Here is an 18,744-nt window from a genome sequence, read left to right as displayed (position 1 = left end):
CAGATTCTGGTTGAACAGTGTTAAATATTCTGATAGGAAGATTGCTGTATTGTCTTGCAATGCGTTCAAGTCCTTGGGAATTGGATTTTTCTGTCTGCTGGCTTTTATGAGATTGTCTTTGGTGTACTTGGTTCTAAGACGAATAATGGTGGGTAAGGATCGTGGCAGACCTTGTTTTTTTACTCTTCTTGGGAATCTGATTTATGGTCTCAGTGTCGTTATATTGTAGAGGGATATCGATTACATGGCCTAATTTTAAAACTACGTTTCTGAGGTTTTCTGTAGGTGCAGTTTCAGGAAGACCATTTATAACAAGATCTCCTTTATGTTGATGCTGATTTAAATGTTCGTATTGCAGTTTAAGGGAATTAAGTTCTTGATGGAGTTCGGATGTCTCTTTCATCAAACTGTTGCCTGTCAGTTAGTGAGTTAATGCTGATGTTAATATCTTTTACCGTTTGCAAGACTTCTTTCACTGCTAAATTATTATGTTTAACCAAATCCTCATATTCACTAGATTTATTTGTTATTTGTTCTTTCTGTTTATCAAAGAGTTCTTGCACAAGATCTTCTATGCTGGCTTTTATAGTCTCTAGACCGTTTTCTATTAGTATATTTAAGGACTTCAAATTATAGGACTCACCTGTATTTTTTTGTGTTCAGTTAGTCATCTGATTTTGCCTCTGGTATGATCATCTGTGCCATAGATGGCTATCTTAGGTGCGTTTCTTTGTTCTCCTTGCAGAGTAGGCACTACCGTTTCTTGCTTGTTGCATTGGATTTACATTGCCAGGTTGTTTCTGAAAGGCCAGCACTGTAGAATCCTATGACATTTCCTACAGGTTATATGATTTCCGTCGTACAATAAATAATTCAGGCATTTGATGCACTTCATGACTCACCTTTCTTCCCTTGAGCAACTGTAGTGTGATTGCAAAGATAGCGACGTCCTTTCTCTTCGTTCGTTGTTGACCACGGTCCTCTCTGTTCACTTTTCACCACTTCAAAATTTCGTTTCTTCTTAGCCGATTTCCGTGAATTTTATATCACTGTTTTTGGCCTGACATGTAGAGTTACTTAGGAACACTTTCAAATTAAAAAACAGCAGTTAGAACCATTTTAAAACTATAAAAAACGGGAGCAGCGATAACGCCGTGTGCGCGTTTGTATGTCTACACAATGTCCCCTCAAGAAAAAAAAAATGCACCCTCTCTTTTGGAGACTGAGTGGGCAGTTCAGTTTACACTGGTATCCAATCAGAGATAGCTGGCCCATGTCTATTACTAATTATAGGCGGATCCGATGAAGAGACGGGCAAACAACTACTGATCTCCTGGTACCTAACCGTATTTTTTAACACTTTATTATGTCTTGTATACATATAATAATTACATTATAAAATTATAGAAATTACCAAATTTAAAAATTATAAAAATTACTTACATATAATAATAAGAAGAAGATCGATGTTGGTAAATAATGGATTGGATTGCTGCAAGAATAAAGTCTCTCAGATTTCTGCTGGTAATTTTTTTAACTAGAGTGTATTATCTTTCAAGGAAATTACACGAGTGAAGCTACATTTTGTTTCGTGTTATTAAAATTATTATGATTAGGACAATATAATTTTTTAAAACTTTATATTGTTGAATACATATGATAATCACATTATAAATCAGAGAAATTACAATATTTAAAAAACATAAAATTACATTGATTTCAGAAATCTTTTTTACACAATTACAATAATCGTGTTTAATGACATTCCAGTTTGTAATTTTTACAAAATTCAGCAATGAGTGCTGCATATGTGATTCATTTTCTACATTGCATTTCGATTAAGATGCGGTGTCATTTGGTATAAAGACAGCTGTTGCAGAACGCTTGGTGGAGATACTTAATGAGCAGTTCATACAGGTCTTACAATCTTGTGAATGTGACTTCATGGAGAGATTGAGAGCAGTAGATGATGGGGGAGGAGAGACTGACTGTAAGTGAGCAAGAGGTGTATGGGGAGTTGAGTAAATTAGATGTTAATAAGGCTGTAGGATTTGATAATATATCCTCATGTATTCTGAAGGAATGTGCCAGAGAGTTAACACCTGTCTTGACATATTTTTGTTTTAATACAAGTCTTGCACTCGGTCAAGTCCCTAAGGAGTGGAAGGAGGGCAAGATTGTGCCACTTCATAAAGGTGATCGAACTCAAGCATTAAACTACAAGCCTATCTGTGTGTAAGGTGTTATGGTTAAGTTGTTGTAGATGCTTGTGAAAACTAGGATCCAGAATTGGGTTAACAACAATGGCATTATCTTTGATGGACAGCATGGATTTGCTAAAGTGAGGTCAGGTCTTAGTAATCTACTTACTTATTACAATAAAGTTACTGCTTCCTTGGACAGAGGAGAAGGATACAAAGTGATATATTTGGATTTCGCAAAGGCTTTTGATAAAGTACCTCATGATGAATTGATAGTCAAACTAGAGCGGATGGGGGTTGGATATTAGATTGGTGCATTGGATTGGAGATTGGCTGTCTGATAGATATCAACAAGTTGTGTATGGGGGAGCGATGTCGAGGAAAATGAAAATCACTAGCGGAGTGCCTCAGGGATCTGTTCTAGGGCCATTACTGTTTAACTTGTATGTTAATGATATAGGTGAAGATTTCGATGAAGATATTCAGTTGTTTGCAGATGATGCAAAGTTGGGACAAACCATGAAGAGTAGTCAAGATGTTATGGTCTTACAAGAAGACATGAATAAATTGAGTGATTGGGCAGGGAAATGGGGATATGAGTTCAATGTCACAAAATATAAAGTTTTAAAATTTGGAAAACAAAGATGGGATGCAGAATTTATGCTTGGTGAGAATACATTGTTGGAGGTGGAAGAAATAAGAGATCTGGGGGTGATTTATCAAAAGTGGATAAGGATCTGAAATTTAGGGGACACATAGCCAAAATTGTGAAGACAACACAAAGGCTTCCTGGAGTGATGTACAGGACACTGACGTGTAGAAGTAGGGAGATTCTTGTTCCCTTGTATAAGGCTTTAATTAAGCCACACATGGACTATTGTGCCCAGATTTGGTCACCTGGTTTTCAAAAGAGATGTTGGAAAGGGTCCAGAGGTGACTGACTAAGGTAGTTTCTGACCTCTGGAATATCGAGTATGAGGAAAGATTGAGAAGATGTAATTTGCAGAGTTTGGTCTACAGGAGGAAAAGGGGAGATGTGATAGAGACCTACAAGTTGATAAGGGGTAGGATCAATGCTGGAGAAGTTCTACAGAAAATAGTGGGAGATCGGGGGAGAACCAGTGGTCATCCCTGGAAACTGTATAAAGAAGTTGTGAGTAGGGAAGTGAGAGGCAGGTTTATTTTCGTGCAGAGTTGTAAATGATTGGAATGTCTTGCCTGAGAGTGTGATGTCTGCAGGGAGTTTGAATATGTTCAAAGCACGGTAGGATGAGCTGTATGTGTGTGATAAAAGGACCTCCCAGATGAGTCTTTGACTGCATGAGGTCTTGGGTAGTAATAATAATAATCAGAAAAAAAAAAAATCAGCTAACGCCTTTTTTATTCCCGTATATACGGGAGTAGGCGAGGCCATTTAGCCCTATCTAACTTTTGGAGACTGAGTGGGCAGTTCAATCTCCACTGGTACCCAATCAGAGACAGATGGCCCAAGGCTATCACTAATTAAGCGGTACGCAGTGAAGAGAGACGGCTCAAATGTGCCGCCATCTCGTGGTCTCTAACCCTAACACAATATATTTAATGTCTGAAATAATGTGGGTTCTACGGTCGATTTTCTTGAGTTTACAGGACGAAAAACCCGAGTTTCCGGGAGGAAAAACCTGCTTGCCCGTGCCAGAGATCGACTAACTCGGGAACCAGTCGAAAAAAGGCTTAGAAAAATTTCCTCTAGTCGCCGACTAGACTCGAAACCAAGACTTCCTTCGTGCGGCCTAGCGCGGTGGTGTGCAAACGCCACATCCACTGAGCTACACAGGCTAATAATAATATGTAAAATTTTGATAATAATACTTTTTTGCATATATATTTTTAAACACGTGTTCTTCTAATATAACATTGAAGATTATATGGAATGTTTGAGTAATGGGTAAAAAAAAAAATAATAATATGATAATGTCTCAGGTAAATTACATACATATTACAGATATTTTTTGCATGTTTACACATTATGTATAAAATAACAATTTTTCTATTTTCATCGTACAAATTATTTACATATTTACAATTAATGAATATTATACTTGAATAAACCCTCTGTACATTATACTGTACGCAGTTTATGGCACGTTATTTCTTTTCAGTATTTTTTTTTATTTGGATACAAATTCATGCACTTTTTTCTTTTGTTTTATATCTATATCTTCGTTATTATTATATACCGTACTGACTCTTTTGTAACATCATTTGTAGTCTTTGATTATGAGGATTATGTGTGGATGAGTGGGTCGATTTAATCCCATCTACTTCGAAGCTTGGGTTAGCATTTATGAAGAGAGTGGTATTAGTCTTCACTGTTTTTATTGTTGTTACTGTTTATGAATGACATGTAGGCATTGGATGCTGGTGATTTGTTGTGTGTATGTTAACTTTAATGGTATATTAACTTTGTGGGTAGCTTGTTGAATTGCGAGGGTATCTGATGTAATCTCACAAAAGAACCGTATGAGTTGTTGAAGGGTGTGGGGATGTAGAGAGTTGTTGTAGGTCGTGTTATACGATATGTTTCTCTGTTGTTTCGATAGGTGATGTTGAAGTAATTCCTTATTAACGTTATGTAGTGTTTCAGATTTTTAATGCTGAGGATTCTGTGTATCGCCTGTGCTGGTCGGATATTGGTTGTTGCGTATAAAGTGTCCAGATCACTGTTGACACCATTTTCCTGTGTAATATTTCTAATTTTTTTAGGTGGGGTATAACCGTCTACATACATAAGAGCAGGGATTTGCAGATACCGTGATATAGAAGTTTTTTTTTTTTTATGTTAGATAGAATAATGTCTTTTACTTGGAAGAGTTTTGCTGCGATGATCCGGAGTTTGGTATATAAGTATTCTATATGTTTTGTTCCATTTAAGATTGAAATCTATATAGAGACCAAGGTATTTTGCATGTGTTACCGGTTTGATTTACAGGATATTGGCAGTTTTTTTGTTTTTGTTGGTAATGAAAGGGGGGTATGTGTGACAGTGTATCGATTGTAGTGCGGAACGCATGATTCTTGGGTTGTGTATTATCAACATCTGTGTTTTGGTGCCGTTGATTACAATTGCATTTTGGTAGAAGTATGTTGTGATTTCATTTAGGTCATGCTGTGCTTTGGAGAGAGTCATGTTGATGTCAGTGTGGATTGTGCGGTGTCATCCGCGTACTGAAATATGTGACTTCTTATGGCCATGGTTAATGTATATGTTGAATAGAGTGGGTGATAATATGGCGCCTTGAGGTACACCGTGTTTTATTTGTATACCCCGACTGTGACATGTACCTATTTTTGTTACTTGTGTTCTGTTTGAGAGGTAGTTCCTGAACCATGTATGCAGTGGTCCTCTTATATCTATTGAGAATTGTTTGGTGAGTAGTATGTCAACTTCAAGTATATCAAATGCTTTGGTTAAGTCAAGCAGTATGAGGAGAGCGTACTTGTTTTTGTCGAGAGCTTTGTTTATTGCGTTGGCGAAGTCTTCTAATAAAGGAATGGTGCTTTTTGTGTTCTGAAAGCCGTATTGGTTTTGTGAGATGATGTTCTACTTCTGTAGATGGTTCTGTAGTCTGGTGTGTATGTTATTTTTTCTATAATTTTAGAAATGACTGGCAGGATGACTATTGGTCTGTAGTTCTGAGTATCGTTTATTTTTCTGAGTTTGTAAATTGGCGTAATTATTGCAGTTTTTAGTTGTTGTGGAATAATGCCTGTGTCGAATATTATGTTCACGAGTCTCAAAAGTATTGGATTTATTTGTTCAAAGTGTGTTAAAAGGTCTGCGAGTCTTATTTTGTCTATTACTCGAGTGGTCTTTGGTTTTATTTGTAAGAGTGCTTCTTTCAGTTCCTGTTTTGTTACTGGTGAAAAATACATTGCTCTTTGTTGATTTTGTGTCGGTAGTTTTTTGTTAATCGTTGGCAGATTATCTTTTTTGAGTTGTGTGATATTGTTTGTGAAGGAATGGTTGAATGAGTCTGCTAGTTCCTGTTGGTTTGTGTTCTGACGGAAAGCTTTTCCAGTAAAATCTTGTGCTGAAGTTTTCTTTTTTCGAGTTACTAATTCGTTGAGTGTAACCAATGTTTGCTTCATGTTGTCGTTATATTCCCTGAATTTTTGGAAGTAATACCGTCTTTTTGCTCTACGAATTTTTGTTGTTAGTTGATTTCTTGTGTTTTTGTATAAGGTTTGTAAATGTGTATTACCAGGAGACTTTTTTAGTTTTTTCAATAGATTTTCTTTTACAGTAATACTATTTAGTGTGGTGCCATTTATCCATGGATTGTTGTCTGTTTGTGGCCTCGTTTGTGTAGTCTTTGTTGCTTTTTGGTATATTTCTCGGAACTTTAGTTGGAAATTCTCATATAATGTTACAGGATCATTTATTTTAAGTTGGCAATTCCAACCTGTATTTTTTACAAGTTTGTCGACAATGCTGTTTAATATGATCGAGTTTTGTCGCATTTTGTGGTGTTGGGAGGAGGGGGGGGCAGGTAACGTAATAAACCGAAGTTGAGACAAAGTAGTGATCCACAATTTTGACGTCAATTACTCATGATATATACGTATGGATGGGAGCCCGTATGATCAATGCATGATTATGTTAGTGAAATGTTGAGTATTTCTTCTCTTGTTGGGGAGTTAATGGTAGGCTTCATGTTGTACTGACTTATTATATTGATGTATGTGTTAGTGGCTGATCCAAATGGGAGACATTTATATTAATGTCTCCTATTAGGATCAGCCTATGTGTTTTATGGGGTTCGATGCCGCTTAGCTGTGCTTCTAACTCATGAAGAAAACTGAGTGGATTATTATCTGGGGGTTTGTATACTATGTTTATTGTGTATTTGATGCGCTATTTGTGATTTCCGAAATTAGTGTTTCCGCATCTTCTAAATGACTTTGTTTTTCAGTCACACTGTATTTTTCTTTGCTAAGTGTCACGATGCCACTTCCTCTTTTGTTTGGTCTACATGTGTAGACCAAACAAAATGTTTGGTAAATATTAATGTTGTATACATAAATTTCTGTGTTGTTTATTGCAACTTCGGTCAGTATTAGCATATCTGTGTTTGTCATGGTGTAGTTGAGCAGTGTTATCAATGTAAGCCAGTATTTTTTTATACTTATTTGTGTGTACGATAGTGAAGTCGGTATTGGTGGAAATGTTGTCTGACGATTTCTTCAAAGAGTCAAAGACCTTGAAGTTTATATTGTCTGACTGGACATGCTCGCCTATGTTTGAGATCTCCATTATATAATTTTTAAGTGATTTCTAATTTTCTTCTTAAGGATGTGAAGAGTTAGTGTTTTATATTGGTAGGCTGTGTAGGTCAGAGTCTCTTGCAATTATATAAACTCGAGTGTTGTCATTCTTTCTCAAAAATATCTGTGAATCCTTAGTCCATAGGAACTTGTAGATTTTCTCTGTTTTTGACTTCCTTGCTTGGTATAAAAGATTTTTAAAGTATGGAGTCTAGTGCTCAGTAGATTGGTGTCGAGAGTTTCTTGTCAGTTAGGATCGATGCTGTCGACCTTGTTTTCTTGCTTGCTGCAAGAATGGAGTCTCTCAATTTTCTGCTGGTAAAACGAGCGATAATTGGTGGTGGTCTCTCTTTTTTTTTTCTTTTTTTTTTCTTTCTGGGCCTCGTTAATAGAGGCGATGTCTGTCGTTGCGACTTGAATGCCAATTTTGCTGCCAATCAGTTAAATAATGTTGCTTAAATCTTCTGCCTTTTCTTTTGTTATTCCCTCCATTTGAAATTCCTTTTTTTTTTCTTTCTTTTTGTAGCATGTGCTTCATTTGACACTTGAGTTTGTTTACCTCTTTTGGCAGTTCATTTCTGCACTTGAGTGTTTCTTGTGTTTCTATCGCTACCGTTAATTTTGTCTTTATTTCTCACACGGTTCCTAACATTTCTTCAGAGGTCACGTTATTAAACTGTATGTAATGTTCATACTCCTCAAATTTTTTGTTGATTTGTTCCATGTGTGTATTTAGCAAGTCTTTAACCATGAGTTTGAATGAATCAAAGTTATCTGTAATTTTAGGATCAGGAAGCGGCTTACGTTTATGTGCGGCGTTGCTTTTCTTTGGTGTCTGTTCTTTGTTCTTCATTTTCTCACGGCTTTGTAGACAAAGCCATTCGGTCCGTTTCGTGGCTCCTTTTGCTTTTCACGTGCTTTCTGGGATTACAGAACCTTAGTAGTGTTGTCTTTTTCCACATTCTGAACAATGCGGTCCGTCCCCTTCTTCGCTTAATGGCTTATTGCTGCACTTGTTACAGCTCATTGTGCTTGACTTTTGCTGTCTCAGTGTCCCTTAGACTTTCTTCCCGTTAGCGAATGTAGTGCGACTTTTAATATGGCAACGTCCTTTGTTCTTTGTCGGTTGGTAACAGCAGTTCACGCTATGACTTTCAGCACTGAAAATTTGGATATTACTTAGCCGATTTTGATGATTTAAACGTCCCTGTCTTCAGTGTGGCTAGACGAATTAAATAACAGCATTTTCAAATTAAAACATGAGTTAGAACCACTTTTAACCTATAAAAACGGGAGCAGCAATAACAGCGTGTGTGCATTCATCTCAATAATAACAATAATCTTAATATTAAGAATCCTAAATAATAATAATGTGTAGTTCAGTGGATGTGGCGTTTGCCAACCACCGCGCTTGGCCACACGAAGGAAGACTTGGTTTCGAGTCTAGTCGGCGACTAGAGGAAATTTTTCTAAGCCTTTTTTCGACCGGTTCCCGAGTTAGTCGATCTCTGGCACGGGCAAGCAGGTTTTTCCTCCCGGAAACTCGGGTTTTTCGTCCTGTAAACTCAAGAAAATCGACCGTAGAACCCACATTATTTCAGACATTAAATATATTGTGTTAGGGTTAGAGACCACGAGATGGCGGCACATTTGAGCCGTCTCTCTTCACTGAATACCGCTTAATTAGTGATAGCCTTGGGCCATCTATCTCTGATTGGTACCAGTGGAGATTGAACTGCCCACTCAGTCTCCAAAAGTTAGATAGGGCTAAATGGCCTCGCCTACTCCCCGTATACGGGGAATAAAAAGGCGTTAGCTGATTTATAATAAAATAAATCAAGTAATGCCTTTTATTCCCTTATAGGGAGAGGGGAGGCCTTTCTAGCTCTTGGAGACTGAGTGGGCAGTTCAGTTTCCACCAGTAGCCAATCAGAGATAGCTGGCCCATGTCTATTACTGATTATAGGCGGCTCTGATGAAGAGACGGGCAAACAAGTGCTGCCATCTCTTGGTACTTAATCCTAACAAGTTATGTTACTGGCTGAAATAATGTGGGTACTGTTGATATCACGTTTTCAGATTTTCTTGAGTTTATGGGTCAAAAATGCCGTGTTTCCTGGAGGGAAAAAACCCGCTTGCTCGTATCGGAGATCGACTAACTCGCAAGCTGGTTGAAGATTGACTTAGAAAAAGTTCCTCCAGTCAGCAACTAGACTTATACATAAGTCTACCTTCGGGAGGTTTAGCGCAGCAGATGTAAGCATCACTTCTACACAGGCCTTTTCCAGACATTTTACTTCCTCATATACATATCTTTAATTAGGATATATCCATTAACCATCTATAACATGTTTGAATGTGTTATAGATAGCTAAGTATATGGTATCACATTATCAGATTACTTTCCACAGAACTATTGGGAGGAGGGATTTATGATTAAAACTTCGGATTTTGAGAACAGGTATCTCCTCAGTGATGTTCTACGCATGTGATTCATATCCAGCGATTTTGTAGGTTATTTTAATATGTGGAAGTGGCTATCTGTTTGATATACCATTCTCAAACGACATCGGCAACGTGGTGTGGTTTAATGGGGGGACATTAAATGGTGTTTACTTCTCTCGCACATATGGAATTGGGTATTTGGAACGTGGTCGAGTAAACACCCCACTATTCCCCTGCTTACATAAAATTCTATAGTTTTTCGTCTATGGATTCATAACATGTGGAACATTGAATATCAATAATGCATGAAAACCAGACACTGGCTTCCAAACTGCTGATCTGCCAACATCCACCTAAAATACAGCATTCGTGGAGCAGCAGCCCATATAGAAATTTCCTACATACTCCTACCCTTCACCCAGTGCCTTATAGTCATGCTTTTTTCAAAGCCCATCACATCTCAACCCTTTTCTCTGTCGAACAGAAAAGGGTTGAGATGTGATCGTCAAATAAAGAATATGTTACACATTCTTCTTATGTATACTGGATTTACCATAATAGCGCTATCTTGATGTTTGTAATATTATTTTTATTACATGACACCTCATTGGAGTCCAAGGACTCTTCACAGGAGGGTTTTTTTACTTAATTCTCCAACTACACACAATGATACTACTATCACCATGACGCCAACAACTACCTACCGCCACCACGACCAACAAAAGATGTTAGTCTTTAATTTGAACGTGTTCTCATGGCCGAGTTGCCAATATCTGATTGTAATAATGGAATAGCCATAATATAATGGGCGGTAGATGGCGATGATGTAGATGATTGGTAGTAGAGGATCAGTTAAGTCATGGAGACGAAGAGTTGTACAATAGGCGTCCTCCCGCAATGAGTCTTGGGACTCCTTGGAGGTGTCACGAATAATAATAATAATAATAATAATAATAATAATAATAATAATAATAATAATAATAATAATAATAATAATAATAATAATAATAAGCATGAGGAAATTCTTCTACCATCTAAGAAATGCTGCATTTTGTAAATATTCCTATTTTATCGATCCAGGTTTGAATTTTAAAATGTCATCAATTTCTGCATTTGCAATTCCAAACCTCAAAAACATAATGGAGTGCATTGCACTTTACTTCAGCCCATGTAGTCAATCCTATGGATGAGCAGAGTTTCTCCTCCCTAAACGCGGATATTTCTTCAAGCACACAATCACACGAGACGGCAGAAAACACGACATTTTCTGCCGATAGTGAATTGAGGATTTAGTTAATTTTTTCATAATTTTACCTAATCTATTTCAATTTGATTCCCTTATTTAGTGGCACTATATGCCTTTTCTTCCTATTTTCAAAAATTCTTCCGGTTCTCATTGAACTACCAAAGTTAGAAGTGCTGCTTGCAAATGTCATATTTCTGAACTTGTTCTCTTCCAGACTATTCATATTATTTAGTAATATTTAGTGGCATTATCATAACTATCATAATTTGCCTTAAACGTATTCAATCTTGGAGCCTTCAGTGTTCACTCTGGCAATGCATTCTACTCATTGGTCACTTGCCATGAAAAACATCTTTTCACTTTCTGCTCACATAACTTTTGTGCACTTTCTAGGGATTACCTCTCATTTTTATATTACCTATTATCCTGTGCAATAATTCCCTGTATTTATCTGATATTCCCTTCTCACCAACTTATGTCTCAATCGTATTGCTTTTCCTCCTCTGTATTTACCAAGCCTTGTATGCTATATTCCTTTAATATCTTCCCACAATCAGGCATTCCAGTCTTGAGACAGTTCTTAGTTGCTCACTGCCCTGCACCCTCTAATGTTCCCTTATCGCCAATATAACTAGGTAACAATATCTGTGCTCAGAAATCGAAAATATCTTGATAAATGCTATATACAGTAGGTTGGAATTATCACCGAGTAACCTTTATAATTTTTGTGATGTCTCCCAATTTCATTTCCCTATTCAGTTAAATTGCCAGATTTCTTACCTCCTCATGCCCATCCTGGAGCAAAATTGTTCCAATATGATAAACATTGTTTCATCTTCTGTGACCAAAGTTCTTAACTTGATGCTTATGCATATTGACGTGACATTCCCGTCTTCAGCTAAAACTATACCTGTTAAAATCCCCTTAAATACTTAAAACATCACATCAAAACTTTCTATCACTGCTCTCCTAATTTAGTATCATCAGAAAACAATTGAATTTTTTCTCCTCTAACCATATCTTTTGACAGTTAAATTAAACAACATTCAACAGAATGTTGAATGTTTTTACTTTACCAGGGATTGACGACTCATTGCATCCCACACACAACCTGTTGGCTCCAAAAAGTTGTACGTCCCTGTAACACGCCTACTACACTTATTATCCGTACTGTTCAGTTGCAATAGCTTTAGCAAAAGTTGATAAAAATATTGCGAAATTCACGTATAAGCATCTTCTCTGTCCAATTGACTAGTCAAGCTTTTCTGCTGCATGAAATACATCTAAAATTGTTGCTAAACGTTTTAACACTTTAGTTGGGAGTTACTTGTTACTATCTTCAACAAACGAAATCAATCAGGGTGTTTCATGCTCAACTTTCTTTAATTACCTGCTTAACTGTAAAATTCATCATTATTCTTACTTTCTGTTAACTTCATTTTACTCTCACTGATTTATTCTTTTTCACTACACTTTTCACTTTCATGGTCTGCATCTTATACCACTGTAGTATACCCTCCTCCTCTTTTTAATATCAGGCTGCATTCTTAAAGTTAGAAGCAGAAAAATATGTGGATGCGAAAGGGATGAATCATGAAATTAACTAGGAACTCCAAAGGAAGAGCGCATCAAAGGTTTTTCGCAGAAATTCGAGTTTATGACTAATCTGAGAAAAAATCGATCATTTAGCTCAGACTTAACAGTGTCGTTACAGACTACAAATAGGAGTGCAAAGAGTTTAGGATTGTAAGATGGTATCATCTGCCGTTTTATTTCACGAGATGTCTCTAAAGTCGTGAATAGCCACAGGCTTATTTAAAAGTTAGGATTAAAAGAGCTTCTCCCTTTTATGCATGATATCATTATAGGATTTATTTCATACTGTTCTTCCTCAGTGAAACTTACCTAACCTAACCATTTGTAAGTGAAAACTGCACAGTTATTCTTACCAATGACTGTGCAGTTTTCACTTACAAATGGTTACCAGCATCGTGATAAGTTCTGTTCTCATCTTTTCAGACATTACTAAATCCAATATTTGTATTGTTTACTTTGTTTCCTTCATCTAATGAAACGTTAAACAATTAGTATATAGGTTTTTATTTTCGATTACAAATATCAATTTTCTGCCAACGCCTGTAAAGTAATATAACCTTAGCCATTCCGAGATAGTGACCCATGAATATCAGTGATTTTAATTGGCATCCAGTGAAAAATGTATGACAGACAACTCTCTGTTGATTTTGTTATGGTTTCACATTGATTAACTATGAAATGAGTTAAATTAAAGATATTAGAAATTATTTTATTATTATTATTAAGTGACATCTCTAAAGAGTCCAAGAACTCATCGTGGGAGGCAGTCTAGTCGCATAATGGAGGAACTTTTTATAAGCCTTTCTACGACCGGTTCCCGAGTTAGTCGATCTCTGACACAGGCAAGCGGGTTTTTCCTCCCGGAAACTAGGGGTTTTCATCCCGTAAACTCAAACAAATCGACCGTAATACTCCCATTATTTCAGACAGTAACATATCTTGTTAGGGTTAGGTGCCAAGAGATGGCAGCACTTGTTTGCCAGCCTCTTTATTGGTGATTGCTATAATTAGTGATAGACATGGGCCGGCTATCTCTAATTGGCTACCGATGGAGATTGAACTGCCCACTCAGTCTCCAAAAACTAGATAGGGTATAAAGGCCTTGCCTACTCACTATAAGGGAATAAAAATATAGATTCCTCTGTCTCCCCAATGAAAAGGTGCCCCAGTCATCCTAAGGGAAAAGCAGAGATGGACAGCCTTAAGAACCATCATGCCAACCTGCCGATAAACTACTTCACTGCCAAAAACATAGACGAGGGCATCAAAATTCAGCCTGCTATGGTGACAGACTACAGAAACTTAACTAAAGAGATAGAAATCAGAGTATTCAGTATCATACCTTCTCACTTACCTCGGAAAAAAAAATTTGAAAGTGCTCCGAGGAGTATCCGAAGACATTGACCCAGATGAAATAGCTGCTGACCTCAACTTGCAGGATCTGCCTCCTATAAAAGTTAGCAGAATGTCTAGATCAAATAAGACCCCTATGCTTCTAGTTCTTGTAGAGATCCATAATATTTATAAAAACATATAGAACTTGAAGTCAATCTGTGGACTTAAAATCACGCCAGAACCACTAAGGAAAACAGCTTCTTCTGGGCAGTGCCACAGGTGCCAAAAATTTGGTCATGACCAGAAGTTGTTCAAAGTTCAGTAAAGATTAAATTGTGGTGAGACCCACCTCACACAAACCTGCACCAAGCCAAAAACCACCCCAGCTAAATGCACTAATTGCAGCAGCCCTCACCCTGCTAAATATAGAGGGTGTATTTACCACTTTGAAAACAGGCAGGCTGAGTCAATCAGCCAATCTGCCTCATTATCCAAAACGAGAGCTCCAGAAACTCAACTCAGCAGTCTTTCACCAGTTCGAACAGGGCATGGGTGCTCACCCACCATTAACTGAGCCCCCTCTCCCCCAAGAAGATGAACCCACAACATCAAACAAGGACATATGCCGATTTGGCCCGCTCCAAAAAGACAATCCAGGACCAGAATCTGCCTAATCCACATTCAAATATAACAGCTGTCATCGCCTCCTCTCTTGCAAATATGCTACAGGATTTTCAGTAACTCAAATCCATCACTAAACACTACAAAAAGGGTTTTACAGCAAACCCAGTTCAATTTATCAGCACTCTCTGATGTATAAGAAAAAACTCACCTCAGCTTCTCTAATGATTATTGCTTGGAATGCAAATGGTCTCAAAAACAAAATACTAGAAATACAAGAATTCAATGATAGGGACCAGAATCTGCGTAATCCACATTCAAATATAACAGCGGTCATCACCTCCTCACTTGCAAATATGCTACAGGATTTCAGTAACTCAAATGCATCACTATGCACTACAAAAAGGTTTTTACAGAAAACCCAGTTCAATTTATCAGCACTTTCTGATGTATAAGAAAAAACACACCCCAGATTCTCTAAAGATTATTGCAAAAACAAAAACAAAATATTAGAAATACAAGAATTAAATTATAGATACAATCGGGATATATTATTAATTAACGAAACTCACCTGAGATCTGCAGACAACCCCAAAATCAGAGAACATCAGCTCTATAGGTATCGAGAGACTCGAATATAGAGGTGGTGGTATAGCCATTCTCATCAAAAATTACATCACCCAACATTCTGCAGCCAACCCAACAACCACATCTTGAAATCATAGGTATTAATGTCATCATTTACTCCGTTTGGAAACCTAAAAATCTATGCTGCTTACAACTAACCATCAAAAACATTGCTAACCTCAGATCTGGATGCCATCCTCGGAATTAAAGTACTGGTCATTATCGCTGGCTAAACACAAAATATCATGCTGGAGCAGTAAGGCTATTAATAAGAATGGCCGCATCCATTTTAACTACTCAAGTTCCACTTGCGCAGCTGTGGCTGGCCCTTTAGCACCAACTCATTAGATTCCGACTGGTTCCTCTGACATCTTGAATAGAATTGTCCTCCATAATGTTAAATTACAGTACAATCTGGAATCACTGAACAAATTATCTTCAGTCCACAACCCTATTCTGCTCCAACTGGGTAATCAGAAGGGACTGACCCCTTCGCTTCACACCTTCATACCTTGGAATAAATTATCCAAATTGCTCCCAGACTGCATTGGCCCTGTTCCTCATATTAATTCCAAGGAAGAAGGCGAATGTGAAGTCAATAAACTTAATCGTCAAATTAACAGCCTTATCATCTATCACCTCATATTCAACTGCTTCTAAGCCTGAACGACTACCAGAAGTTATCAGGAACTTAATCAGGGGAAAATATAAGGCAAGAAAGAGATAGCATAACACCAGGGCACCTAAACATAAAACGTTACTCAACAAACTGAATAGTACAGTGAGAGATGCACCTAAAGCCCAGAGAATTAAATTTGGGAAAACAAATTAGTCTCCATATCACCCAATGATCAAACCATCTGGAAGTTGCTGAGAAATATCAAAAACAAAAATAAATCTCTTCCCTCCTCTCAAATTGATCTAGGCATTGTTCACACAGATGCAGAAAAGGCCGAAACTATAGTTAAAAATTTAGAAAAACAGTGCAGCCCTTCATACGATAACCTAAACTTCAATCATATTTATAAAGTCCACCGCCACGTCAGACACGTGCTAAAACGGTCTGATACCTGTACCAGCCAACTCACCCTGAACTTTATGATATTATACAGAATTTAAAGAATAAAAAAGATCCTGAGTCTGACGGCATGCCTAATAAAGTTATTAAACTGCTGCCCCGAAAGCGCATCGTATATCTAACCACGATAATAAATGCTGTTCAGATTTAAATACTTACCCTCAGGATGGAAGCTGGCAGACGTGGTCCTTATTTATAAGCCTGGCAAGGATCCACAGCTTCCTCAAAGTTATCATCCCATCAGTCTGATTTTTAATTTGCGCAAAATTGCAGAAAAAGTTTTCCTTTCAGAATTCAAGTCTTTGTAAACCAGTCAAATATCCTTCCCAAAGAACAGTTTGGCTTCTGTCAGCTTCACAGCACTACTTAAGAAATCCACAGACTAATTGAGTTCATTACCACAAGCTACAATTGGCGCCAATACACCTGAGCAGTTTTTCTTGATTTAGAAAAGGCATTCGACAAAGTATGGCATTTTGGAATACTTTACAAGCTAATTTTAGCTGGCATTCCATTGAATCTGGTCTACCTTATAAAGCCATTTCTTTATGGCAGACGAATGCAAGTCAAAGTAAACGGTGCATTATCTACCCAGTGAAGAATCTTGGCAGGAGTGCCTCAAGGGTTCCTTCTGGCACCGATACGCTTCTCGATTTACATGGCGGACATACCTCACAATCCAATGTCATTTATCATTGCCCTCTATGCTGACGACACAGCTATACTATCCAGATCTATTAAACTCCATCTTGTCACCAAGAAACTGCAAGAAAACTTAATGAAACTAGAGCACTGGTTCTCCAATTGGAGATTGCAAGTAAACCCTCATAAGTGTCGCCATGCTTTTCACTAAAAACTCAATATCTGCTAAAGCTGACATCTTCCTATTTAATATCAAGATTCCCTTGAGAGTAGAAGCCAAATATCTCGGTGTACTGCAATATTCACTCATGGCAGGAGTGAATCAAGGGTCCCTTCTGGCAGCACCGATACTTTTCTGGATTTACATGGTGGACATATCTCACAATCCAATGCCATTTATCATTGCCCTCTATGCTGATGACAGCTATACTATCTAGGTCTATTAAACTTCATCTTGTCACCAAGAAACTGCAAGAAAACTTGCTGAAACTGGAGCACTGGTTCTCCAATTGGAGATTGCAAGTAAACCCTCAGAAGTGCATTGCCCTGCTTTTCACTAAAAACCCAATTACACTGCGATACTCCACGTTGGCCTTAGTCTACTCTGCAGCAGAATATTGTTCACCAGTATGGCTAAACAGTCCTCATATCAAGAAAATCGACACACAAATAAATGCAGCGATGAGGACAATAACAGGTTGTGTCAAATCCACCCCCCTCTTCTGGCTTCCAACTTTGAGCAATAGTGCACCACCGAACTTATGCAGACAAAATGCTCTAGTAAAAGAATATAAAAAAATAAACCGCAATCCCCTGTTGCCAATACATGAAGACCTCCCATATATAAACATGAATCGCCTTAAATCCTGATGGTCTCCACTAATACTGGCTGAAGAACTAGTCAATAGCAATTTGAATGTTAATTCAAAATGGCGCTAGAAACTTGGAAAGAAAAATCGCCACCAGACTTAAACAAGTATATCCTTCCCAACCAAAATAGGAAAGGGATTGAGCTTCCACGTCACCTATGGAAAAGCCTAAATAGCATAAGCACAGGGCATGGTATCTGTGCAAACAGCTTATACAAGTGGGGAGGACCATCTATACCCCAATATGACTGTGGGGCCATAAATCAAACCATCTAGCATATTGTGGAGAACTGCAGCATAAGAGCCTACCCTGGTGACCTGAAAGACTTGTTTGAAGCAGATCCTTCAGCTCTTGATTGGCTATCTGAACTAGAGTTAAAATTTTAGAACTTTTTTTACCTCATATTTGTATATGTGCATTATTTGTTTCATTTTTATTGTCTGCACAAATATTTATTTATATATTCTGATGTCATATTTCTCTATTATGCCATATGCTAAATAAATAAATAAATCTTCTAAAAACGATATCTTCCTATTTAATATCAAGATTCCCTTGAGAGCAGAAGTCAAGTATCTCGACGTACTGCTGGACAGAAAACTAACCTTCAGTCCGCATACAAAAGCCTCATGTACAAAGGCATCAAAAGTCATAGCACAGCTTTACCCTCTTATCAATAGGAACAGTAAGCTGGATACCAAAATCAAATTGCTCCTCTATCAGTTGATGATTTGTTCCATTATTACTTAAGCATCCCCAGCCTTAAGCCACACTTC

Source organism: Typopeltis vanoorti, chromosome 10 (genome assembly GCF_054136105.1).
Source record: "Typopeltis vanoorti isolate ZY-2024b chromosome 10, IOZ_Tvanoo_1.0, whole genome shotgun sequence".
Taxonomy (NCBI): domain Eukaryota; kingdom Metazoa; phylum Arthropoda; class Arachnida; order Uropygi; family Thelyphonidae; genus Typopeltis; species Typopeltis vanoorti.
The sequence above is the reverse complement of the archived record's forward strand: the minus strand, read 5'-3'. Positions refer to the sequence as shown.